The sequence below is a fragment of the Rousettus aegyptiacus genome, unplaced genomic scaffold (genome assembly GCF_014176215.1).
Source record: "Rousettus aegyptiacus isolate mRouAeg1 unplaced genomic scaffold, mRouAeg1.p scaffold_m13_p_8, whole genome shotgun sequence".
Classification (NCBI taxonomy): Eukaryota; Metazoa; Chordata; class Mammalia; order Chiroptera; family Pteropodidae; genus Rousettus; species Rousettus aegyptiacus.
This window is the reverse complement of record NW_023416311.1, coordinates 89,798,747-89,825,176: the sequence shown is the minus strand read 5'-3', so window position 1 is coordinate 89,825,176 and position 26,430 is coordinate 89,798,747. Positions and strand designations below refer to the sequence as shown.

General features: G+C 38.1%; 1 protein-coding gene and 1 pseudogene across 3 annotated transcripts in view; one reads left to right on the top strand and one right to left on the bottom strand.

The window, feature by feature from the left end:
* DAB2 (DAB adaptor protein 2) overlaps positions 1-26,226 on the bottom strand; it is a 48,199-nt gene extending 21,973 nt beyond the window's left edge. The window contains exon 1 of one of the 3 annotated variants that reach the window (XM_016147958.2): positions 26,011-26,226. The gene's annotated coding sequence lies outside the window, so the exon portion shown is untranslated. Of the gene's footprint in view, positions 1-22,095; positions 24,400-26,010 lie in introns of those variants that run through there. The other 2 variants (XM_036225684.1, XM_016147959.2) reach the window with 2 other exon arrangements.
* Positions 24,306-24,424, top strand: LOC118607665 (annotated as a pseudogene).
* Positions 26,227-26,430: the final 204 nt, after the last annotated feature.

Here is a 26,430-nt window from a genome sequence, read left to right as displayed (position 1 = left end):
GAAAAGCCATTCATAGTTGTGGAATCCTTTTAAGACCACCCATGGGCTGGCATACTTCTCCCACCCCAAAAAGCCCTCTTATGTCTGTGTCTATAGCACCAATTTATTTGACCTTTTTAATTCAAGGACCAAGTCCACCACATGGGAGTATGTGCTAATTGTTAGATACTTAAAGGATGAAAAGTTAGTCTCAAGTTTTTGCTCAGTGAGCTTAAACTGTACTTACTTACTTACTTCATAAATGTCAACATGTTTTCCTGAAGGTCAATATTTAATCTCTCCCCCCATAAGTCTTTAAATAGTCTCTATAGTCTTAATAGTCTTTAAGTACACATATATAAATACATAAATATATGTATAATTAATGTTATCTGATTTATTTCATTTGGAGATATATTAGTTAATTTTGCTCAAAGATACCTGACTAGTAGGTAGCCAGACAGGTTTCTTAACAGGTGAATAACTTACATAGCAGAGGACTCAAAGCCCTATTTACTCAAGAGTTCTTTGGGAGCCAAACACTCTTAGCCTTTTACCTGTATTAACTCTAAAAAGTTTATAGTAACCTTATGAGTATTATGATACAGTATTATGTCACTTTTCCAGAAGAAAAACCAAGGCACAGAGATTTTAAGCTACAGAGCTGCAAAGTGGTAGAACCTGGGTCTCCAAGCTATCTGGCCCCAAGCCCAAGTTCCTCAAACGTCATACTGATGGGATCTCATCTGAGAAACCTCATACTAGCTACAGAGGTGCAGTATAGTTGCCCCCAAAACATATGTCCAGTTCTAACTCCTGAACCTATTTGCGAAAAGGATATTTGCAGTTGTAATTAAGGATCTCGAGTTAGGATCATCCTGGACCTAGGGAGGTCCCTAAATCCCATAACAGATGTCCTTGTAAAAGAAAGGCAAGGGATATTTGAGACATAGAGACGCATAGAGGAGGTAATATGAAGACAAGTGAGATTGGACTGATGTATCTAGAAATCAAGAATGCCAAAGATTGCCAATATTCACCAGGAGCTAGGAGAAATGGCACAGAATGAGTTCTCCTTTAGAGCCTCCAGAATGAAAAACCCTGCTGACATCTTGATTTTGGGCTTCGGCCTCCAGGACTGTGAGAGAATAAATACCTGTGGTTTTAAGCCACAGATATTTGTTATGGCAGCCCCAGGAAACAAATACTACACCTCTGTTTTTTATGCCTTGATCAGTCCCAGTGGTTCCCAAGATATGTTTCTTGGCGACATAATAAATCTCCTAGTCATATCCACAGTCTTCCAATTTCTGGAAGCCAATAATCATTTTTTTTTTTTTAATTTCAGAGAATTTATTCCAATTCAATAGGCTATCATCCAACATCAGGAGGCGAGGCTAAGTCTTAGACCAGACCATGATTTGAAGAGATAGGCTGACATTCATCTTTCTGCATCCTCACCTTCTCCCCAGTGGGCCATTTCCTTTTTAAGTTGCTTCGATACCATCTTAAAAATAAGGAAAACACTTCTTGTGACCTTGAAGTCCTTTGTTCATCACCTCATGACCTTTTCTTGATTAAACATCTAAAATAGATGGTCTCCTACCTTGTGTCTTTTCATATTCCCTTCCCCTCCAAGGACTGTTTATCTCGACTGTAGTTTCAGAAAGTCAACTTCAACTGCTAATGGGCCTCTTGACCAAATCCAATTACTTTGCTTTCTTCATTTCTTTTAGAACACTTTTTGTTTTTTGACTCTTTACCCTTTCCAATTTTCCAAATTCCCTGATTCCCCATATCCTGCCTATCTCAGCTCCTTCTTTGTCCCTGAAGACAATAGATAAGACTTCTCCCTAAAGCTTTCCTCTCTTCCTCTGCAGTTCTGGTTGAAAAGTAACCTGGGTATAAGAGTTTATTGACTATCTTTGAAGCCAGATATTACATTTTTTTGCAGGATATTATTCAGAAATTACAAAAACCAATTTCACTCATTTTACTGCCAAATTTTATTCCAAAGCGAGAATATTTTAAAGGAATTTGAGACTTGCCATGAAGCACTTTAAGGGGCTTGAAAGGAGTGGCAGCGTGTGGTTTAGTCATAAAAATGATGTAAGACATAACGTCAGAACTCAAGACCAGATATCACATCCTGTGTTGGCAGGCTGGGCCAAGATGGAAGGATTCTGAAGTGAGTGGTGCTACTTTGGTTTTATAGCAAAAGCTTCTCTTTGCACAGCATTTTAATTGTTTTACAGGTATCTGGTACCCTTTGACCGTTTGGTTATGAGTAGTTACAAAGAGAAAAGAAGAAACAAAATAGGAAGAAAAAGGTTTTTGGTATAAATTCCCTGCAGAAAGGGTATATGTATATTGGGTTGCAATAACCAACAGTCGGTTTCCATTGTAGGTCATACAATTTAAAATGCATCTATGCTCCTTTAACTCCCTGCCTTTTAAGTGTGGAATGTAGATAGTGACTTCCTTCCAAAGATGACAGTATGGAGAAACCTGACAAACACTACCTCAACCAGGTGATCAAGGTTAAAAGTCAATGCCAATAAGTCATGTTAATAGTAGGGTCCATTGACAGTGATGAGAATGGTGCTTTACCTCTGTGGTCTTCCTTTCAAAACACATAACATCTGCCTAACCATGAGAAAAACATCAGAAAAACCCAAATTGAAATCTATAAAATCTCTGACCAATAATACTCAAAACTGTCAAAGTCAGCAAAAACAAGGAAAGCCTGAAAAACTGTCACAGCCCTGAGAAGCCCAAGGATACATGAAAAGTAAATGAAATGTGTTCTTCTGGATGAGATGCTGGAACAACAAAGAGGACCTTAAATGAAAACTAAAGAACTGAAAAAAGTACGGACTTTAGTTAATATGAATATATCAATATTGGTTCATTAGTTGTGACAAATGTACCATACTAATGTAAGATGTTAACAGTGAGAAAAATTGCGTGTGTGGAATATATGAGGATTCTGTTCTATCTTCACAATTTTTCTGTAAATCTAAAAATACTCTAATATGAAAAGTTTATATAAAAAAATAAAACGTATCTATGCTTTCTACAATGATTGGAAAGTAAACTTTGCCCATAGGGCCTAAGACTCAAAGATAAACACCTTTATAAAGAAATGTTAAAGGCTTCTTAACATTTAGTTATACATACACCAGAGTGATAAACATTCACCTTTTCCCCAAAGTTTAAAGAGAAGAGCAAATCCCCCATTTCAGATTTCCCAAATGCCCAAGTTACCATCAACAAGTGGTAATTAGGCTTGCTTCTAGACTTAGGTCCCTCTGTAGAGAATAATCAACTTAAGTCAAACATTTAAAATCCAAATGTGTAATCCTTCCAATAATGTTACAGAATTGTCATGAAACCTTCACAGGTTGTATAATGAATTGGATTTTTGAAAAGGATTTGGGCCTAGAAAAGAGATCTGAGGGCTAAAAGATGTCCTCATTTTTCCTTTGGTTACTTTCTCAAACTGAGGCATTGCTATAAAGTTGTCTGGATTTTATTAGGCTCTGGGGTTTGATTTAGAGCTCTAGTAAGGTAAAAGATCTTTTATAAGAGGAACAGTGGGTTTAGGACAACTAGGAAGTATATAGTCTTCTCATTCATTGGGTTTAGTCCCAGGAACTTGTCTAAGAAAGGAGCACAAAATTAATCAGGAAACACACAAAACAAATGTTATCATGAGGTGGGCATTACAAATTAGAGCTCAAAAACTATACAAAGGATTACATGAACAGCTCCCTAGCTAAAGCTCGCTGGTTCTAGTTCTTAGGGATGGGCTATTTCCTTCATTAGAAGCTTGAAAGAGAAATAAGAAGATGCATCTGGAAACAGATGAGGATCTAAAATTATTGTATATTCTTGACTCGTTAAGGCCTAATGTAGAAAGAGAGTTGTAAATGAAACTTTGCTAAGTCAATAAAATTTGCTTTCATTTGAGTGAAGATATCTAACCTGGATTTTAGACTTAATACAAACTTCCTTGAGAAAATGTGGGGACTTCCCCTTTCCATGGCACAAGAATCATATGACTAGGAGAGATTTTGGAGCTTGCAACATCTTTTCTGAGAAGGCTCTGAAGAATGTATACCAGAAAACTGAGTGAGTCATCTTTGGACGACTATGTCCTTTACACTAAAAAAAAAAAAAAACCTGCTGTAGTTTATAGTTTGTTTATCCCTTAAAGTGATTGATACAAGACAACTCATATTTAAAACTCTGGAATGCTCAGCATTAGAACAAATTTGTGTAGGGACCGACTTGACTGGTGCCTTCTTATTCTCGCTTATCTTTTCCATCAGTAGGAATGTATCGGTATTGGCAATGATATTAATTAATAATTCCAGAGTTTAAAGCCATGTCATGACACAAGTTTGCAAGCTCCCTCCCAGTCTACCTTCTAACCCTGATTATACAGAGCAGAGAGGAAATTGCCTGGTCAGTCTCAAAATGCTGGTTAAAGGAATAACTTGAGTTAAGGACTTATTTAATGGTAGCTTCCAAAAATGGCAGGGAATCTGTTTTAAATGTTAAGGGGAATGAGAAAAACACCTAACCTATCAAGTACTTAAAACATTTATCCTGACAGTTCTATGATATAGAACGTGTCTCTATTTCATAAATAATAAAATGGACTCAGTAACAAGATTAATCACTAATAAGTCACTGGGCTCAAAACTGAACATGATCTGTGTTCCCTTTTCTACTATATATGCTATTACTTTTTTTTTTATTCCACAGATTTTAACCTGCATTTTATAAGCTGCTTTCAAAACCATAATCCTATTGATTTTAACATATCAGTTAACTTTTCAGAAAGAGCCACATAAAATAGACACAAGAAAGGGAGTCGAGGAGAGTCAAGAAGAAAGCAACACAAACATCTTTAACTAGAGTGACCAGTACTGGTCATAGAATGTGTCCCCTTGTCCTTTGGAACTTTATGCCCATCTCAGCTGATACTGAATTAAGACATGTGAAATATTAACCTCTAAGGCAGATCTCAGGGTCCAATAGGGCAGCAAACAGCCTTCACCATGATCTTCAAAGTAGACTTTTAAGAATAAGAAAAGTTATCAGAAGGGGTGCAGTGAGGTTAGGCTGTTTCTGACACTTGATGAAAAGCCTTTCTCTCTCTTAATCGCTTGGATTTCTATGCTTTTAGGAAGGCTTACTTTACTCTGCAAAGGCCAAGTTGAGCAGACAGTAAGATTTTTAGGGTCTGTTTAATTGGGGAAATGAGACTGGTTAATACACACTGAAAAGGAATCTAGAAGATTCTCTTGCAAATGCTGACGCTGCTGTAGGGGCCTCAATAAGAAAACATGTCTGAGTCAAGGAGGCATACACAAGTTAGGCATTGAGAGAGAGCATGTATCTCATGACTTTCAGCCCTTAGAAAGGACACCACAGGACTTACAGTGCATGCAAAGCTTTGAACCAAAGCACTTTTCCTTATTTTGGAACCAGAGTTAAGAGTTCCCCATGCGGTTAATATTGAGTAGAGGTGAGATAGCATAGCAGCTAAGAGTTCAGGCTTGGAAAATCTTACACATTCTCACCATTTGTTAGGTCTGTGGCTGAGGCAATTTATTTAATATTTATTTCTTCATCTATAAAATGGGAATATAGTTTGCAGAGTTATGAGAACTCAGTAAGAACTTACACAGAGACCTCAGTGCATAGCATATAGAAAGTACTCAGCAAATGGTAGCTGTGATTAAATCAAAGCTAGGCTTCATGGACACTATTTGTTGTGTAGCCTTATGCTGCATCCAACATTGCTTTTCCACAGCAAGTGTTTAAACAGTTTTAGAACAACTGACCAATAAATAAAGAGCTAAAAGTAGAAACATGGAGGAATGCAGTACTTTAATCAGTAAGGTCTACGTAGGAAAAAAAAAAAAAGTGAGATGTAGAGTCACCTTCTAGTCAACTCTGGCTTCTGAGCCCACACAGAAGGTAGGTTATGATGGAAGCAGGACTCTAGGAACAAAAGTTACCCGGAGAGGTCTGTTTTAATGGATCCTGAGTCACATCTAAGGCTATATCAGTATCACTGGCAGTTTAGAAGCTCAAATTCATATCATTTGGGGAGTCTTACTGGGAGCTCTTAAAATGTTGATCTCCATGCCAGACTCAAATCGATTAAATCAGAAACTCCGGGGAAAGAGACACAAGCATCAATATATTTTAAAGAGTCTCAAATTCTAATATGTTGACAAGTTTGAGGTCCAATGATCTACTTTCACAATCTTTTGTTCCCTTAAAGAAATAGCAAGTGAGTTAAACTACTGATCTGGAAGAAATCTAGGGAATAATTGGGCCACCCCCTTCATTATAAAGATTAGGAAAATAAGGGTAAGAAAGAGTGCATATCTTGTCTAATTGTTAAATAGCTGATTGGGGATAGAGTTGGTACCAGGAAAAAATCTAAATTCTAACATGAGACTCCACTGTCCTATTCCTAGAGATTATGTGTGTGTGTGTGCACAAAACTATAGTTTTAAAAGGCTGTATAAAGCCCACAATATACAGACGAAACCAAAAATACCTTTCATTTAGTGGCTATACCAATAAGAATAAGAAGACAGTTTAGTAGAATAGTTTGAACATGGAATTTCACAGATGTTTTCCGAACCACAGAAAAAGGATTTTATGTGGTCTAATTATACACTGTTACTGGATTCTTTTTTGCCTAGGTAGCTAGAGTTCTACGTGGTCAAACTGGCTCATTAATGTTTATTTGGCTGCAGGGAAGAAAATATTTGGCTTGGTTTGAGACGCAACTCGCAGATCAAAGAATTCAAATTTATTTCAGTACATTCTCTACTATTCAGTGCTTAGCCTGTTAGGGCTCTTTTTTTTTTTTTTTTTTTTTAAGCATGATAGGAAGTTTGAGTTCTTGAGTTGGCAATTTCCAGTATTTTTGAGTCATTATGACCTTCGTAATTTTGTACTCACCCCCACCCATTCTGTTTTCAAAACAAGTTTCCATTAGGAATATCTCCTACTAGAGCTACAGTATAGTCATAATAAGAGAGTTTAGAAGAGTTTCAACTTTTAAAATGAGTTTAATGCAATCCAGTCCATTCTCTAGACTGGGCAATGCAACCGATTCACTAGAAATGTTTAAAAATTGTTGACAAATTGAACTGAAGTATTGGGTTTATGATCAACTTTATAATCATATTACTCAGGTATTTCAGTACGATGGCCATTAGTTTGAACATTGAACTCTACTAGAGCTGAAGCATTAGAAAATGCAGATTCATAATGAAAGTTTGCTCTAGCCTTCAATCATTCCACCCCAGCTCTTAAGTATGAACTCCTCTAGCTTAGACTGAACAGAATAGGAAGCACTTTTATTTGAAACAGCTCTCCCAGGATAGCCAGCTTTTCCTCCATCTTTATATATAAAAACTTTTTCTTTTAACTCACTTCTACAAATGGAAAGAAGTGAGACCGAAGCTTTAAGGATTCGAAAATCATGTTTCCATCATTGCTTTACACTGCCAGCACTGGATCATTTGAGCTGTGTGCCGATACAGTTCCTCTGACACCAGGGACCATCGGGTTATGGCACGTGTGCTCTGTACAGCTCAAGGGAGCTGAGAAGGACAATAAAGCAGGCATTACTTGACATGAAAAAGGGAATGGGGGTTTCTGGTCTAGTGTACAGTATGTTTCAACCCAGATTCACCAGAACTCTGCATTTGGGGGTTATTGGGTTCTGATCCTCCTAACGATGTGATTTTTGCTTCCTTATCTGCTGTTGTTCCTTTTGTACTTGTCCTCAGGACTCATATGGGGAAGAGAGATTGGCAAGGCAATGACTGCATCCTTGAGCCCAAGGTCATCCCTATTAAGTATATCTTCATTAGCTGCTCTTCTTTCTATTAAAGAGATATCAAGTTACCTGTAGAAAGAGCCATGAGTGATTCCTTTTAATTCTGAGAAAAGGCTGAGGAGTCCACTGCTTTGGGAGAAAGGATAATGTGGCTTTTGCAGGGGTGGTTTGCAAGGGCTTGGCAAAAGCTACCCTTGCCCATATACCTCAGCCTTTAGACTCAAAGGTAGCTGGTAACCCTGTGGATGAGTCTGTATAGCAAGCCAGGGCATTTCTGGGAAATAGCCGATGGACTGAAGGGTTAGGGTTTGGGGATAACTCCTTATGGCTGAGAAATGGGTAGACGTTAAGAAGTCTAGACTGAAAACCTGGGTTCGAATGTCAGAGTTCCCTTCTAACCCCCCCCCAAGAAGATACTTTAGCACATTGGGGCGGCCTCTGTACAGTGGCTGGTGGGTGGTATGCATGAGCACACTGAGAGAGCTGTGTGATGAGAAGGCCTGTAGGGACATGACTGAACTCCGCTGGACATTTCTTTCCCCTTACCCTGAGACACTCCTGCAGGACCAGTGATGGCAGCGCCCATTACCAGAGGACTTGCTTCAGTAGATTAAACCTGTCCAGTCTTAGTGGAAGCACTGTAGCCTATACTGTGTTGCTGCCATAGGCTCGGGACACAATGCTGCAGGGACAAGGACTGAAGGGGGCCCTCATAAGGACTAGCGTTTCTAGTTATGAAGTGATAGTAACCAGGAAGCATACCAAAAAAGCATGTCAGAAGAAGATTTTAAAGGCTATAGTGTTCACAGATAATTGGAATGAGTGGCTAGAACAAGCCAATCTTAAAATTTGAATTTAGAAGAGCTCTATTTTGTACAATTAGATGGTAAAATAAGGTACTATACTTCATTCTGCTTTCCTCCCATTTTAAATCCAAGGAAAAAGAGCATGCAAAAAAAATGAGCAATTTACAAAATTTTAGGGTTTTAAATTTTTTAAAAAATTCTACAAGTGACATGTAGCCTCTAGAAATTTTCTATTGTAAGGTCTTTGGGGCAGTGATTTGAGGAAGAGCATTATGGTACTGGTACAAAAACACAGTAAACACAAGATTTTTACTTTGAATTTGGTATCAAAATGTACATTACGCTTGATTCTTGCAAGAAAAGTCCACCAAAAAGCTAATAAGTCAGGGTGAGGAAAAAGAACTATCATTGTACCATTTGATTCTTAGGCCAATATGCTAATACGATCCATACCTTTTTCAACAATCCCCCTCATATCTATGTATACTAACCCAAATTGACCAGCAAATATTTCTCTGTTTTCACATCTGTCCTTCCTAATTAGATACTTCTACCAAAACTAAATCTTCTTCATAGTTCCAAGATGGTTTTTAAATAAATCCTATACATGTTTTTTAAATAAACCCTATAAATGAGTCTTAGGAATTTGTTTCTTAGAACACAAATCAAGTTGTGCTTTCTCATTCCCATAAGAAATAATCCTGAATTAAGTCCTCATGAATGTGCAGTATATTTAACCCATAGACTTTAAGACACAATGGTTTATTCACTTGAATCCTTCTGTGATTTCCTGTGATGCTTAAACACATAAATCTTAACTGTTAGATGTGTTCCACTTTCTACTCAAGTGCCATTACAATAGTCATCTTGAAGGTCTATGTGGACATTAGAAGAGTTTTATTTTGTATTGTTTTGTTTTTTAAAGCACAGTATTTAGACGGATCTGCTGTGTGAATATTGCATCATAAACAAAGAGCCATATATACTAGAGGAATTATTTTATGATATGATCATATCAGGGCACTTCAAAGCAGGCAGGTAATCTTAAACTTTTCCTCTTTCAAAAACCAGTACAAACAGCAGCCCTTGATATTTGGTTTCTTCTTTAACAGCCTGATGGAGTTATACTAAATCCCAATGTGGTTTCCCTTTCAGGCAGAGCCCTGCACTTACATAATCCTCCAAGCCATTGCTTAAGTGTTTCTGTACCTTTCTGTGACTCATGTTTCAGATACATGCTGTGTTTCAAAGAGTATAAAGGAAGAAGAATCCAGCTGCCTTGTAACATCAGCACAGAATAGTCAAACCGAGGTGTATATAGTAATTGTATAGAGACAGGTAGAACTTTTTTGTCACATTTTTGTATATAGAACAACACCATAAAAAAAAAAATTCTTCTAGTTATGTTGACTCTACACAAGATCAGTTTAAGTTATTTAATTGTAATATGTCGTCTCTGGGTTCTAGGTGGCCTTTATAGCAGCATATACCTACTGTTTCAGTGTTCAATCTACACTTAGAGTTGGCATTAAACTCCATGAGAAAATTGCCATTGGCTCATATTTCTACATCTGATATGATCTCTTCTAGTTAGGCAAGATATCCACAGCCAACAGGGCATTTAGGCTTCATCCAAGAAGATGATAGTTGGCCCTACTAACCCCCATGGGTTAAGAATATATTTTCTTAAACTACTACTGTTTATTATTATTATCTTTTGTGCTTGATATATCAATTACCATTTTAACTAGGGTTCCTCATGATTTAGATGATTTCCCTTAAAGCAGATTTGGTTGCTCTCAAATAACATCAAAAAAAAAAAAAAAGGAATCATTTAAAAATAAAAATGGACTTTCTATTTATTTGTTGAATATCAGGCTTATAGAGAACCAGCGACCTGATAACCAGCCCTCTACCTTTCCATACCAGTGTTTGAGCATGCTGAAGGTTAGAAAGTTTCCAGAATGTTATCTAAAAGGCCAGGGGAGCTCTTCTAGAATAAATAAGAATATAAGCTCATTTGCTTACTTCTTGGTTGTTAGCCAAATCGGGTAGGGAAAAGATAAGAAATCCTTAGGTAATTTCAGGTTCTAGTACATAAGGGAGAAAGGTGAATCTGCCAACTTGTTTTCTTGCTTTTTGAAGTGATATATTACCACTACTTGGGTCTTAAAAAATTAGGATATAGATCTAAAAAATGTCCTGAAATAGCTAGCCTACCTGTTTTAAAATTGTGTGTACAGGTACATGAATGCTCTAAGTTGCTGCAGAGCGAGTAGGGAACGGACAAAGTGAAAGAAATGCACAAGTATCCTTGACCTAAAGTTCAACTGTTATTATTCTCTCATCTTTTGGGTAATAGTATTGGACCAAATAAATGCGTGGGAATAAATAAATGCATTTTTAAACCAAGGGATGGAAAAATTCTAAACAGCAGCACATTAACCTTTGCTGAATGAAACAGATTTTGAGATTTTAATTGCTGCACAATTGAAGCAACTATTGAATAATGAAGTGTCCTAATGTATTGGAATATCTGTGTACAGTTCATTCACTGCAGAGATCAATGGGCACAAGAAGTACAATCACAATTAAAAAAAACATAAAGAACTACCACTTAACATCAGACTCCTGGTTATAAAGCCTAAGTAAGATAGGATTTGTTTCACGAAATCTATATATAAACCAATCAAAATGATACCTGTTAGAATCATGTAAGTCATCACCATTAATTAATTCTCCCTTCCACAAACACGTCTAGACATCGACCTTAGGGATCGTGAAGCACAATTGGCAAGTGTGGAAGTGTAATTCAAGGAACCTTGTATCTAGTAGAGCTTCTAGGAAAATGCCACTCCTATGTGATCCCCCAAATCATTATGACTAATTTACGGAAGATTTCAGGAAGTCAATTTCTATACTCTCTTTTGGTAAGTCATTTAAGCGACTTCTACAAATAAGGTTAAAATGGATGATAGCGTCTCAGATAACTAAGTTACGAGTTCTTAGGAAATGAAGATACAGCTCACTGGTCTTCTTTCTTGGTTATAATAATCAAAGAACATAAGGAAAGACCTCAGGTTATCACCTTAATCTGGACAGATTTCAACAAGTTTATTCTGGGATTCAAAGAGCCACTTTAAAAATTTTCTAACATATATATCTCACTGGATTGCTTTCTTAAGTCATCATTCCAGGGCTGGGGGAGGAGATTAATCATATTTGTATCAGTTGAATAAAAACAAGATATCTATGAAAATTGTCCTGCTTACATCATTAGACATTTTAAAAGGCTCACGTCTTGGATATTTTGTCCCCTCATCCTTTTTTTTTTCTTTTTTTGCCATTTATTTATTTATTTATTTATTTATTTATTTATTTATTTATTTTGAGGTGAAGCAACTCTTGGTTGACCTCACAGATTGCAAGGACCTTGTCAGCTTACAATTCCTTATTTTTTTTAGTTTTTACGCCTACAGCATCATAAATTTTTTAAAGATAAGCTCCAGAGATGGCATTAACCAATGATTTTGAGGAGCCTAGAAAAATGCAATTTTCTTCCCTAAACTTTTGATCTAGATATTATTCTACAAGATGAAAGAAGGAGTTAATGTCTTAACTTTATTCCATGCAATATGCTGTTTCTGATAAATGTTGTACTGCTAGCCTGATAAACAAGTCAATTTAGATATTTTAAAAGGCAATAAATGCATTAACTAAACAAATCACTAGTTCACTTGGTGCCAGCGGAATTGCTGCTTCCCAAAGGGCTTAACTTATTTGAAATGATAAATTTATATGCTAGGACAATCTAGTTTTTCTGGTTTTCTAGACTATCAAGACTTGTTTACTGGATCTATGCCTGTGTCTTTTAAACTGTGTTATTTAAAATCATGGCCAGCTGCAGTTTTACAGTGAATCTAATGCTGGGTAACTCTCCGCCCCTTCATGTTAAATGAGTTTGATATAAGTTAATGGTGAAAGTGTTATATTTTTGAATATTTGTGCTAAATACCTATGAATTACATTCTGGTTTTTAAAATTATTTCTTAGAACTTTGGCTAGAAATTAAGTCAAGTATTTGTCCTTATGAACCTGCTTAGCACTCAGAGTTACAAGTCTCCCTTAATGGTGAAGGCATGACTTTGGGGCAAGAGCTTGGTCAAAATCCGCTTTACCAAGGGGAGACTTTCCAGAATAAGTAAATGGATGAGAGTTTTTCCTTCTCCCAGGCCTGTTGAATACACACCATCCCTTTAGGATTCTATTACTTTTTTAAGATAACAAATTTTGGAGATGCCACTTAGGTCTATTGTATGCCCCTTCGATGGGCTTCCACCGAGACTACACAGGAATGTCAATGTCAGTGACTGTAAAGCAAGTTTCTTTGGTTCAGAAAAAAAGTGTAATATTTAAGCAAGAGATGTTTCATTAGCTTTCAGAGCAATCCCCTCTGTTCTCTGAACCATTAATGACCTGTTGCACAGTTCTGTGCCTGCTAAGTAATGGACACGTAAACACTTAAGGAAAACATGGGATGAGTATAAGTGATTAGATAGGGACTCCATTTGCAACCTTTCTTCATGATACCTATTATGGTCATTAAATAAAAGCAATTTGAGTTGGTCCCTGAAGCTTTACACAGATTCACTCTGTAGCGACATTTGCTTTTCTAGTCTTCTTATGTGGGAATTTTTAGCATCAGAGTATGCAATTCGATCATGTATTTCCTTAGCTGAACTCTACAGTTCTGTGCAAAGATAAGTCTTCTTTGAAAGCCACTATTAAGTTCCTAATCCAAACTTTATTAAAAAGACTCAAGGTTGCAGACAAGGAAGTTAAGACAAATCCTCAGAAAAGTAATGATCAAGACCTACACCCTACAGAAGCCTTCTAGTGCAACAAAATTTGAAATCCAGAATATGTTTATAGTTGTAATGTTTATTAACTAGCAAAGTGCTTTTCACAAACTACAAAAGCATGTAGATAATTAGTTCCACCAAGCAAACTAGTGAGAGAAGCAGCACTAACAACTTTTCTTAGTCCCTATCTAAAGTAAGCAAAATTCTATTTTTTAATTGAGGGCTAATTATCAGAAGTAGGATGTGAATAAAGTGTCTTTCTCAGGGTCACTCTCTCCATTGTTGAGGTTCCCTACCTTAAATTCTACTCTACACTTCGATCTCCATCTAAGAAACTCCCTTGAGGGACAGATACCATCCTTTCTAACACTTAAGAGTATGTCATCTATCTCAAATTTGACTACGCAAATGGTAAATCATTGGCTACCCTAGATTTTGCTCTGAAGCCATGCTGTTAGAAAATTTTAAAAGACTTCAAATACTGATAGATTTTTGTTGTTGTTTAGAGCATAGGGGGTTTGGCGATCGATCTCTGCTCAAAGCCATTACAATTTAGGGACCGGAAACAATTTGCTCCTGAATGTCAGTGATCTAGCAAATTAATGCATGTAATAAATCTATATCCCTACCATGTGCCAGGCACTCATCTAGAGCTTGTGATATGTCAGTGGGAAAAATGGAGATCTATTTACTTACAGGGTTTACACTCTAGCAGCAAAAACACATACACGGAGTATAGTCTTTCAGAAGGTGATAAATGCTATGGAAAAAGAGAGCAAAGTAGATTGGGGAGGCAGGGTTGGGAATGGCTTAAACAGGTTTTTTAAAAAACAGAGAAAGACTACTACATTGTTAAAAGTTAAATTTATCAAATATTTATTATAGACCAGGTGTGCTGCTACGACTCTCATTTAATCCTATGGGGAAAATATTATCTTTGTTTGACAGGAGTAGAACCTCAAGTACAGTTAACCAGCCTACTGAAAGTCACACAGGTCTAATACGTAAGCGCTTAACTTCTCTCTTTTAGAGCAATATATGCAAAAAGAGAATATTAAGCTAGTTCTTCAGATAGGTAGAATATGCATTAGCCAGAAAATACATTCGGAAAAGAGGAATTGGTAGCAGTGCATGAGGGATGTTTACGTCAGCTTGTCTAGAATACAGGACCCCATGCTAGGTTATACCAGGGGAAAAGGTTGAAAGGTGGTCAAACTGGATTAGAGTAATTTACAAAACTATATTTTGTCTAGACGGTACCGGGAAGACTTTGAGGTTTAGAGCAATGATATGGAGGTTGAGGTGGTGACAAATCCCAGTACAGTGCCATGGCATCAGAGTCACATAGCTTTGTAGTATGAGAGTTGCATGGACTCGCCACTTTGAATGATTCAACACTGCCAGTTTCTTTTATTTAGATACTTGGCTAATCTTTTGGAAACAAAGCCTTTTAATTGAAAGGTTAAGGTCTAACAATCTAAAATGTCAGATTCAAGGTTATCTCATCTTGCCAAACTCTGATGCTCCCTGACTCTCAAACTTCAAATAAACAAAGTGTCCTAAAGGTGGCTTTAAAAAAAGTCAAAGGCCATTACATCTTACAACCTTCATTCTCAGATTTATTTCATTCTAAAAATAAAGGATTTCAATTATGTCAATTTTATAAAAACTTATATAAGTGAAATGATATTTTGAAATGTGAGCACTTAAAGGAACATCTTTTGTAAAAGGCAGTTATTGATTAAAATAGTCATGTCATTATAGCTCCTTGTTTGAGCAGTATAGCAATTTCCCATTTTATATATACTTTTCCATATAAATATTGATATAGAAAGATCAGAACCAAGGAAATGTTGGATAAGGGTGGAACCAGGGTGAGAGACAGATTTCTGGCTTCTTATACATTTAGAATAGTGATATTTAGGGTGACATATGCCTTTCTGTATGTTTAAAATTAAATTCCTTAGGGATATGCTAATTCATCAATCATATTTAATATGTAGGTAATCTATATTCTAACTTGGGCTAAAGATAGACTCATGAAGATATTCTAGGTTTGGTCACATGAAATTAAACTCAAAAGCTAAGAGAATCTTAATGTAAAAGAATGTTGCCACAGTCAGCTTTTGATAGTATCTTCTTAGACATCATTAATTCATACTTACCTACTCACATTCATTGAGAAAAGCTGTTGATATATTAAAAAAAGAACAGTTAAATTTTGAATTAAATGATAACTAGGATTTGGAAAAACTCTCTTATGCTAGAATTTTGAAAGCTGGTCATGGTATGGTCTCTGGTTGGTTTCTAAATTGGCATTCTTGGACCCTTTGGGATCTGTGCAGACAGTAATGAGTTGACAACCTAATTTAAGCAAATTAAAGAGCCTAATGGACATCTCATCTTTACCCACAATACAGCTTCACTTGCAAATTAAAAAAAAAAAAAGGTTTCTTTGATATGGATAGAAATTGTATTAAGTCGAAATGATAACTTTAATTACCCAGTGTTGAGCCAAAGGTTTAATCTATTTTCTCAGTTTTTATTAGTTCTTTAGTAGGCAGTTTAGTGGACACTTTTAAAAGCAGAAACAGAGAGAATAAGAAGTTGTCCTTGGATAAAATATCAGGTCGAAAACCATTTACCACTATTATTATTAGTCAGGTGACTACACCATTGGGACAGATAGATGCAGGAGCTACGATGAATGAATACTCCATTGGTGGAAGTTAAACCAAAGACTTGAAAAGATCACATCATCTGGAGAATTTCAGTAACAGCTTGTCTGCTTTTTCAGGCACTGAGCAGATATAAACTAGGGGAACGTATGGATATTACTCATTATAAATAACCTTAAAGTTTTTTTAAAAAAAGGACTCAGAACTGTTTTACTTAGACCAACAGATGATAAGATAAACTAGTTTCCCATTTGGCTCACTCTATAATAAATTACAATTAATGTTGCAAATGAGAGTAGCTCGAGTCACTCGTTTACTTGGCCATCTGGCTATTGTTTATTGAATACCTACTGTGTGCCAAGCACTGTATTATGCTGTGTATACAGTGACGAAATAGACATGATCTTTGCTCTCAGGGGCTTACCGTATAGGCAAGGGAGACAGAACAAGCAAGTAGTAGTTAAAACTAAGTGCTTTAGAGAAAATGTTTCTGATTGGGGTAGAAAGTTTCATTGCCATTAATGGTGTCTAATAAGAGGAAAATTACTTCAAGGAATTTTACATAAATTGCTTTCTTATTAATATCAACCATGGAAAGCTGCACATTTTGCCTTAAGGGCTTAATTACCCTCTTAAACAGACAGTTTTAAAATTATGACATTTATTTAAAACATTCATTAGATGAGGGATATTTTCAGTTAGTGTTTCAGAGTCTCCTATAACCATACTGGAAGAGTGTCTGTGTGATATAGAGTGACAGAGAAAAATCTTGTGATACACTAGGTTATGAAAGGGTACCAACGATGTTTCTTGCAGAGTTACCTTAAAATCCAAAGTTTTGAATCAATGCTGGTTTCATAAACACCACAAAAAATCACTATGCTCAGTTGGCACTCAGTTTTGACACTTCAGAAGTACAAGTAATTCGGAGATGACAATATTCTAGATTCTATATTCTAGAACCAAATGTGTTCTTTGGTACTTTTATTGCCAGATTTTCTAGGAGTACAATAGTGTCACTTTCAGATCAGCCCAAACTACTGAATCACAGGTTTAAATGAAGCAGTTTATGGAAATGTAACCAGTACCCCAGGCCCCAACCTGCTGTGGCTTTGGTTGTTGGAGGAGCGCTGCCTAGTTATAAGCGCTTTAGCAGGGAAATAGCAGGTAGAACTTGGTTAATATGAGCCTTCAGCAAGCAAATGGACTTTATTATCCTCCCAAATAGTAAGACCTCAACAAGTGTTCTCTGCATGAGGTGTTAGCAGTCCAAATCTTAACACAGAACACAGTTAAATCCATTGTTTCTATTGGAGTTTTTGTATAGAAAGCTGAACATTTGTATCTCCATATATAATTTATTTTGCATACGGATATATCTACAAGACCCACAACAGTATGATCTGTAGCTTGACATGAAGCTAATATTTTATCTTAGACTGTTCACGTGCCTACTGAAACTGGCAAACTTTGACCTTTTATTTTCTGTAATTACTTTTATTTTCAAACCTGTCCTTCTTCCTCAGGAAAATTTTTTTCTTAGTTCTAGCATTCCTCTGTAATTTGCCTCAGCGCCACCCTAAGTGTCTGCTTTTAAACAAGCTATACTACCTTGTATCACATGTCTAGTCCCTCATAATTAGCCAACTCATATCACAGTGTTATTTTGACATTTTCTCCACACATAGCATAAGTACCTTTGAATATATTAAGGATACCTGATGTAAAGAAACTCTTTGTGGGATAAATTCTTCTTTCTTGTCTTAAAACAGTCTAATGAGAATCTAAGTTGTGAGAGACTCTAGTTGTAACTTACCTACTTTCATAGCTGAATTCTTGTAGTAAGGCCTTATCAGACCTCATGGCTTTCCTCATTTTGTATTAACCAGGTATCAGCGTTAAGTCCTGAGATTCACTATCAACCTGAGATTCAAATCCCTAGGTAAGCTGATCTCTTCCATTTACTGTGGACACACACACACACACACACACACACACACACACACACGCACACACACACACACACACCATGCTTTCACATGTTGTCTCCTTAACCTGTAATCCTGTAATACTTATTGCCTTCACATACTTGAATTACTACCTGTCATTCAAAGTCCACTCAAGGTATGTTGGCTTAAGAAAGTGTTCCCTGACCTCTTACCAGTCCTACCATTTCCTACACTTGTCATGACTCTTTTGTTGTCCTTTGATTCATATGTAATTCTTCCCCCAATTCGATGAAGTTCTGAGGTCAGAGAATCATTTGTCCTACTTTTCTAGGCCCCATACAGTCTGGTGAAGAGCAGTGCACTTAAAATATTAGGGGTAATACATAGTTTCCATTTGCTCCTTACTATTCAGTTAAGCAAATCTTTTCTCTACCTTCTCTGCTGATTTTTCATGAAATACAGCTTTTCCTCAACTACTAAGCAATCTCCACTCAAAGTCATCCTGCCAATGCAACCCGGTTAATTAACCCGAGTCAGCATTTTGTTTTCCTGATTTAACAAAGAGATCTACTACTTAGCAAATAAAGCTCTAAGTTCTTGACCTGACATCTATGGCTCATTGCAATCCATCTCTCCTTTTCAAGTAATATCACCTCTTACCTTTCTGACACCTATACTTTCTCTTGGCCAAACTGGCCGGTCAGTATTCTTTGGATATACACTTGAGTGATTTGTTTATGTGCCTCAGCTTAAATGCATTTTTCTTCTATGCTGACTTTCACTTCCTTTGAAGGCCAAATCCATTATCACGCTGGTGTCCTTTTTTCTCTCTGGACCCTACTCTGTGCTACTTAATTATAATACGACCATCTGCTAGTTGAGTAGTTTTCATTTTCTTGAAATTTCTCATAAGCAGAAATTGTTGATGTCTATGTGTTCACTATCGGTGTTAGATAAACATTTTCATCTGACTTTTAATTATAGCCAACTTTTAGTTACTGAGAACTTTAGACTAGGGGATAAATCAGAAATCCCAAAGGACAAGTTATCAGCAGTTAAGCAAGTATCTATGCATCAAGATACCCTTCAGAAGACAGCTTGGACATTGAGTAAGATTACTGTTTTGACTCATGTATATGTATGTTTCTGAAAAGCTTCAGCTACAGTTGAACCTTAATTCAGGCAAAAACCAATATTAAATCTCTTTGTTACCAACCAGCTATGAATGCAATGGTTACATATTTGGTTATGTATTTGTTTTCTACTTCAAAAGTGGGGTTGCTTTTAAGATGTCTGACTTTAGAGGCAAAGGTTAAAAAAAAAATCAAAACCAAAAACTAACTCCTCTCACCTCATGCTGATATAATTGTGTCCCAAAGCCAATATGGTGCAGCATTCTTCATATGGCTATACTAGACCTCTGACAAAAGTTCAAACACACTTGGCTTATTTCTACTGCACTACATGATAGCAAAAAGTACTTTAGCATCTGTATTACATATTACAGAACATTAGAATAGATCTTGGCCCCCTAACAGGACACTTAAAACATAAAAAGTGAGATCTTTTGGGTGGAGCATTTAGAACAATGAGGGTAGCTGCATCCAGTACGGACACATTTAGTGATGTTATTCTTTACTTTTTAGTTATTTGAGTATGGATTAACTTTAGATCTCAGGAGGACTCAACTGTCCTGCCCAGATGAGATTAACTGATATCTTAAGTATGTGCTGATTTAGAAAGCATTGCAACATTCTCCTGCTTGACCCTTATATTGAATAGTTTCAAGGTCTATAGGAAAGACAGTCTTAATTTTCAGCCTGAATGTGTTCACATCTAGATTTTAGCTTGCCTAAAGCTCACAAACAATGAGAATGAGACCATTTGTTAACATCGACTTAACTATTACACGGAGAATTGTAGTTTTAGAACAGGTACGTTTCTGAAGCAGCAGCAGCACTGAGGAAGTATTTCTAATGGCTTCCCCTTGAATGTTCATTTTGAGGACATTCATTTTACTGACAGATAAAATGAAACTCAGACGTTATATCTTTAGTCTTAAATGGCAAAGCTGGGTTGTGAACACAGCCATTTGCACTTTGAGCCCAAGCTTCTAACCTCTAACCTACGCTGCCTCCTCAAAGCCGGAATTCCAATTCTCTACTTCTGGATGGCGTCCTTGTATTTTTCCGTCTAAGGTGTGATGTCTGCTAAGCACCAGTCTCCGATTAACATCGGTCATTCTTAGGACTGTTTTGCAAGGCGAGTGAGGCAAGTAAGGGGCCAGAGACGTTTAGTAGCAAGTGTAAGGAATGGCAGGTCTAGATTCTACATTCTTTGTGTCACATGATATAGACTTTCTTCTAGATTTCTACTCACTGGTAGTTCTTTAATTGCCAACCTAGCAAATACTTCACATAATAAGTACCTGCTAAATATTCAGATAAATGCCAAGATACAAAACATAAAGATTCATGCTTGAATTCTGGCTCTATCGCTTAATGATATGACCTTGGGCAAGCTGATATCTACTGATCTTACTTGACTTACGAAATGCAGATATCTTTTCTACCTTAAGTTATTTAAAGTAAAAGTCATATGGGAGAACGGAACATTACTTCATAAACCATAAAGCTCTATAAAACCTAAGTGCAGCAGATTCGTTTACCATTATGGAGAGGGCTTCATCTGCATTCTGGGCATGGCATGAAAAACAAATAAAAAGTTTTATAGGTTAGAGAAAACCATCTGGTTCAAGGGTAATGATCTAGTTTACTGGAATCTTTTTTTAAAAGAAGTAACTGGGACAGTCTCCTAATAAATGGAGATTAATTATGCTCTTTAAAAACCCCGAAGGAGGGGAAAGAATTTGGAAGCAAGGTGGTAATATAAAACTAGGGACTATATCGGTTTTCCTAGGATCAAGAAAGCAATACTTGTAGAACAAATGTCAAGGTCTGAGATTTTTAATCTTTCTGCATCTTAAATGCTTTGCTTTATTATTTCTGTGACTGTAGGAATTCAGTTTGTTATGCTTTCCACTGAACAACTGAATTATAAAACAATCAAATTATGAAAGTTACTCTTAGATCTGTGTTGTGCTTGCTGAAATGCAGCTGGATGGACCCTACTGCTAGAGTGTGGTTCAGTGGTTCTGGGAAGGAAACCAAGAATTTGCATTTTTAACAAGTTCCCAAATAATGCTGATGTAGCTGGTCTGGGGACGCCACACGCAGAACGACTATCTTAAATGAGTCCTCTAGCTGTGAAACTGACACCACACTAAATGTCCAATCTTGAAAAACTGAATGAATTTGATTATTAAATGAGAACTTATTGCAGTTCATCTGTCACATAAAAATCTAAGTCTGTTCCTAAGTAGCATTTTGCATCACATTGCTTAGGGGGAAGTTGGATAGAGAAAACCTTTAACCACATAACCCTCACCCAAATTTCTTCCAGGTTGGACAGTGTTTCAAATCCAGATTTTTCAGGACTGTTACTTTCTATGCTACCTGCTCCCTTTACTCTGTGGTTACCTAAAAATTTAAGTGACAACCCTCACACATCCTGACTCCTGGTAACTTCCTGAGACCCGAACACTCACTCAACCTGTCCCCCTCACTCAGAGCTCTTACCTGTTTAAAGTAATTAAAGTTTTCTCATCCTAAGTTACAAGTTACAGTAGCAGAGAAAAATTGTAGGCTGATCTATTGAGGCAAGAGCTTTTATGTTCCTGACATTTCAGGAGCCTTAATGTTTTGCTATCTTGATGATATAGGAATTAGTAAAAGTTAGACAATTACTAGAATTCAAATAAGTTTAAAAGACAAGGAAAAGGTTGAAGTTGGAAGAGAAGAGATTCTACCTCAATAAAAAAAAAAAAAAAAGTAACTTCCATTTTTAGATCAGGAAGCAATTTGTTCAGATTTTGCTTACCAGAGAGCGGCAGGCTTCCTTCCAGGATAGGAGAAGGATTGGGGAAGGGAAATAACCATGGCAACCTGCCCAGCTAAGTGGGCAAGGATAGTGTGAGGCCGCATGCACTCAGAAGACTTTATTTCTAGCCTAGTCACTCCATTTAGTACGAATGGTTCCTCTCTTCCCACTTCCTTCTGCTATAATGCTGACTTCAGGGGGAAGAACTGCCCCTTCTCTTTAGCAGTCAGAAAGGGGTTGGGGAAGGCTTCAAAGAGACCAGAGGTCAGCTTCACCAAACCAAGCTGCAGGCTTCCACACGGAGAACAGAGAGTAACTCCCGGTCTGTTCTAGCGTGAGCACAGCAGACATGCTGGCTTTGTTAATATTAAGTGCTTGAATGATTAACATTTTCCAGGTAGACATGTGGTATTCAATATTACAAAGAAATTCTCCATTTTGCCTTCAGTTCTCACGAAGGTACATAATTCAGTTGTCCAGGGGGCAAAGCCAAAACAAAACATAAATTTCTAAGTCAGACAGGATAAGTATTTTAAGCATGTTAGCTTAACAGTCTTCCCAACAAACCTGCGGGTAAGCACAATTATTTTCTCCAGATAAGAAAGCTTAAGTACAGAGCTTACACAATTTGCCCAAGGTCAGGTAAGCAGCTGGGATTCGAACTGAGGCAATGGGAGTCTAGAACCTACACTCCCAACCACTATCGGATCATGCTAGGTGGAAGGAAGAAACTGGTATGGGCTAGCCCTTCGTGTCATACTCGGCATTATTTGTTCCCCTCATCAGAAATTAGCATGTTGTTTGAAAAAGAGGAGACTTAATGGCCTGATTCCCTTCTGATTTATACAATTAATAAAATTAGGATATGTTCCCATGAGTTAGGTTGCTGTTAAACACACCTATCTGATGCTACAGCTGATTCACCTAAATAAGACTCTGGCCTACCTCTGTGCAATTCAATGGCACACCTTCAACTTTAGAATTACCCAGCAACACTAGAATTTTAAAATACCACATCCTGTTACTCAGGTGCTTCATGTTCCCAGTCTAGTTCTCATTCTGGTTCTGTTCGGTAGGTAGGAAATCTTATGTGTTTGGTCTGTTAGGGTAACCTCCCCAACCAGCCTGCTCTCAAGGCTTTCAATGTGGAGAAACGTGTTCTGAGGACCATGAAGTCTGTAGCAGCCTTCTCAAGCATTTCACCATCTTAGCTTTGCGTTTAAGGAAAGCATTAATTAAATCCTCAAGCCAGGAGAGACTGAGGAAGAGACATACATGCAGACTTCAGAACTATACAAGTAAAAAATATTGGTGGTAGCCAGCTTAGGCTTACAGACATATGAGGGTAGAATTAGAAATGACTGTACTCACTGTACCCCTAAGAGCCCACACCTCCACAAAGCTTCCTGCTTACCAAGAGCCTTCTTAATCTGAGGCATGACTAGGCAGGCCAATAAATATCACCCCCAACCAGCTGGTCAGTAGTTTCCAGAGGTCCCTGTACCACCTTCATGCCAATAAGTATCTTAAAAGCAATTCCCTTCAACCCAAACAAAGTGACTGAAATCTATTCAACTTTTTGAGCGAGGCAACAAATAAGCTAATACATAACAATTTGGCCTTTACTTGAATCTAAAACTATAAAAAGTCTTGAGTAGAAATGCAGACTCTGGATTCTGTCTTTAACAAATTAGGCAAGGCTTTTAACCAGTGCTGTGGCTCCCTTTCCTCTCTTATATTTTCAGGTAAAGATCAAGTGTGTCCAAGATCACGAGAATGGCAACTATATATGAGTCGTAGTTCAAAGTTGAAAGACATTTCCCTTCCATCTATTTGTTTTGGTCATTCATTAAAAATGTAAGAAAGTATAGCTTAAGAACTAGTTTCTAAGGTAGTCATTTAGATAAGAAGGGACAGAACTGAGAGTAGAATGGGAAGGAGGAAGTTAACTTATTCACCAACAACAGGAAAACAATCCAGTCTCGTCTTAGAAGGAAACTGATTAGGAATTTAGAAATAATATATCTCAGAAATATAGGTTGGAAAAGACCACGAGGTCTCCTCTGTGCTTTCTCTAGATTGTCCACATTGCACACTCCATCTTGCATTGTGTAGGATTTGTTGTTTACTGTCACATTCCCAGAGCTCCACCAAAAAGGTCTTTCCCCAAAGATTAAAGAGAGCTCAATTCCAAATATTCCTGAATTCTGGTCTATGGCCATGCCACCCTGAACAAGCCCAATCGCGTATGATCTCGGAAGCTAAGCAGGGTCGGGCCTGGTTAGTATTTGGATGCAAGACCGCCTAGGAAGATCAGGTGCTGTAGGTGCAAAAAATAAAAAGTAAGGATTTGTAAGCTGACAAGGTCCTTGCAATCTGTGAGATCAGCCAAGGGTTGCCTCACCTAAAAAAAATAAAAATAAATACAAATACAAATAAAAATAAATTCCTGAATTCTGAAGACAAGAAACTTTTTTACAGTGTCATTGAGGCTCATTGAGGCTTATCTCCCTTCAGTGAGAGAGAGTCAGGACCTGTGGTGGGCAGGCACCAGGCCCAGAGAAGAGCAGCCTAATCAAGATCTGGCTGCTGGTGTGAGAAGCAAGCATGGAGATGTCACAGACACGGAGACAAGTAATTTGGTAGCTGCAATGCTCCCCCATTCCCAGCTAGTTCCTCTCTCCCCAAGAGCCAGTAGATGCTTCTGTGTGGGGAGCCAACCTCGAGCCTGTAGGTTACATATCCCATCAAAACCATTCCAAGAGCCTTATCAGATGTTTGAAGGCATTTTTGTAGCCACCTTCTTTCCTCAGCCATACCTTCTGCTTGATTTACTCTGCCTTACCTCCTTCTCCCCCACTCTTCTGCTTTGCCTGATTAGGGCCAGAAATTTTTTCATTAAGTCACTTTATAGTGCAATAACAACATTTACTATTCATGAAGTCGCCCCTCCATAATCTTTAAGTCTTTCCATGTGTCTGGAAGCTTATTTCTGCTCTGCTCATTTTACAGAGTGCCTCTCTTCCTTCCAAACACGAACTAAAAAGAAAGAGGAAAAGGTGGGGGGGGGGGCGGGGGCGGGTGGCTGGGGTGGAGATAATATCCAGATTCTTTAAGTGTTTAATCCAGTTAAATTTCCCTTTGGACTCAAACAGCTCCCTGCTGAAACCAACTGTGGACCTAAATTCCAGGCTAAGAATTAAGAGGAAAGGATGGCAGAAACAAATAACAGAGTCAGCTCTATGCTATGAAAACCGCTATGTTGACTGGGGCTCCATGGTTTTAACCCATTCATTTTTCCCCTTTTCTTGAATTCTTACTTAATCTTTCCAGCCGGCTTAGAGAAAGCAAGAAAACACCATTTAACAGCTCTGGGCTTCTGTGGATTTAAAACAAGTTTGTTCAGTCTCTTGAGCAGATACTTTCTTAATGCCTATTTAAGACAAAGTTCATGTTTTAATGCCATAGGTTGTCAGTCACCAGGAAAAACCTTCTAGGGGCACATACCAGGTCCCTAGCCTTTGTCACACGGCATAAATAAACACCCTTGGAGGAGTTAATGAAGCGGTCAGCAACCACACCGGAGTCCTACTAGGGCTGCCTGCAGAGTTTCTAAACAAGCATACACACAGACACACACACAGACACACACACACAAAGAGAGGCGCTTGTGAAATGTCACAAGCTGGACATCTGGAGTCCGACCCCAAAGGTAAATGCATTCCACGGAAGCATGCCTTGGACGTCAGGCCACACAACCGCTGGCACACCCAAGTACACCGTCTCAATTCCAAGATTCCCCAAGAGTCCCACGTCTGCACCCCAAGGTGGAGGGGCGAGGGCAGTGAAGCAAAGGAGGGAAGGGAGGTCGCAAAAAACGGAGCCAAAGGGAAGAAGGGTTTGAAAGCTACTCACAGGCTAGCTAGCGCCTCTGCGAAGCGAGCATGACCCGCCCGCGCCCGAGCCTCCAGGCTGCGCGCAGCCGACACGGCGGCCGCGCTTAAATAGCTGCCGGCCCGGGAGCTTCAGCCGCGCGGCCACTGCCGGCGAGATATGGTTCTAATCAGATGCTGGCAGCTGAGGACTCCCCAGGAATGCGCCGGGATGTTTTTGCTGCCTGGGCTCGGCAACTCCCCCTCAACGTGTCTGCTGAGTCTTCCAAACTTAACTGTTTATTAACTCGAGCTGCCCTCGGCTCGCGAGCCCCGCCAGCGGGGGGCGATCGCAGGGAGCCGAGCGAAGCGGAGGAGGAAAAGGAAGGGCGCAGTCAAAACCCCAGACTCGCTGGGGCTGGGGCCGGGGGACGGGGGAGGGGGCAAGTAAGGACAAGAAAGG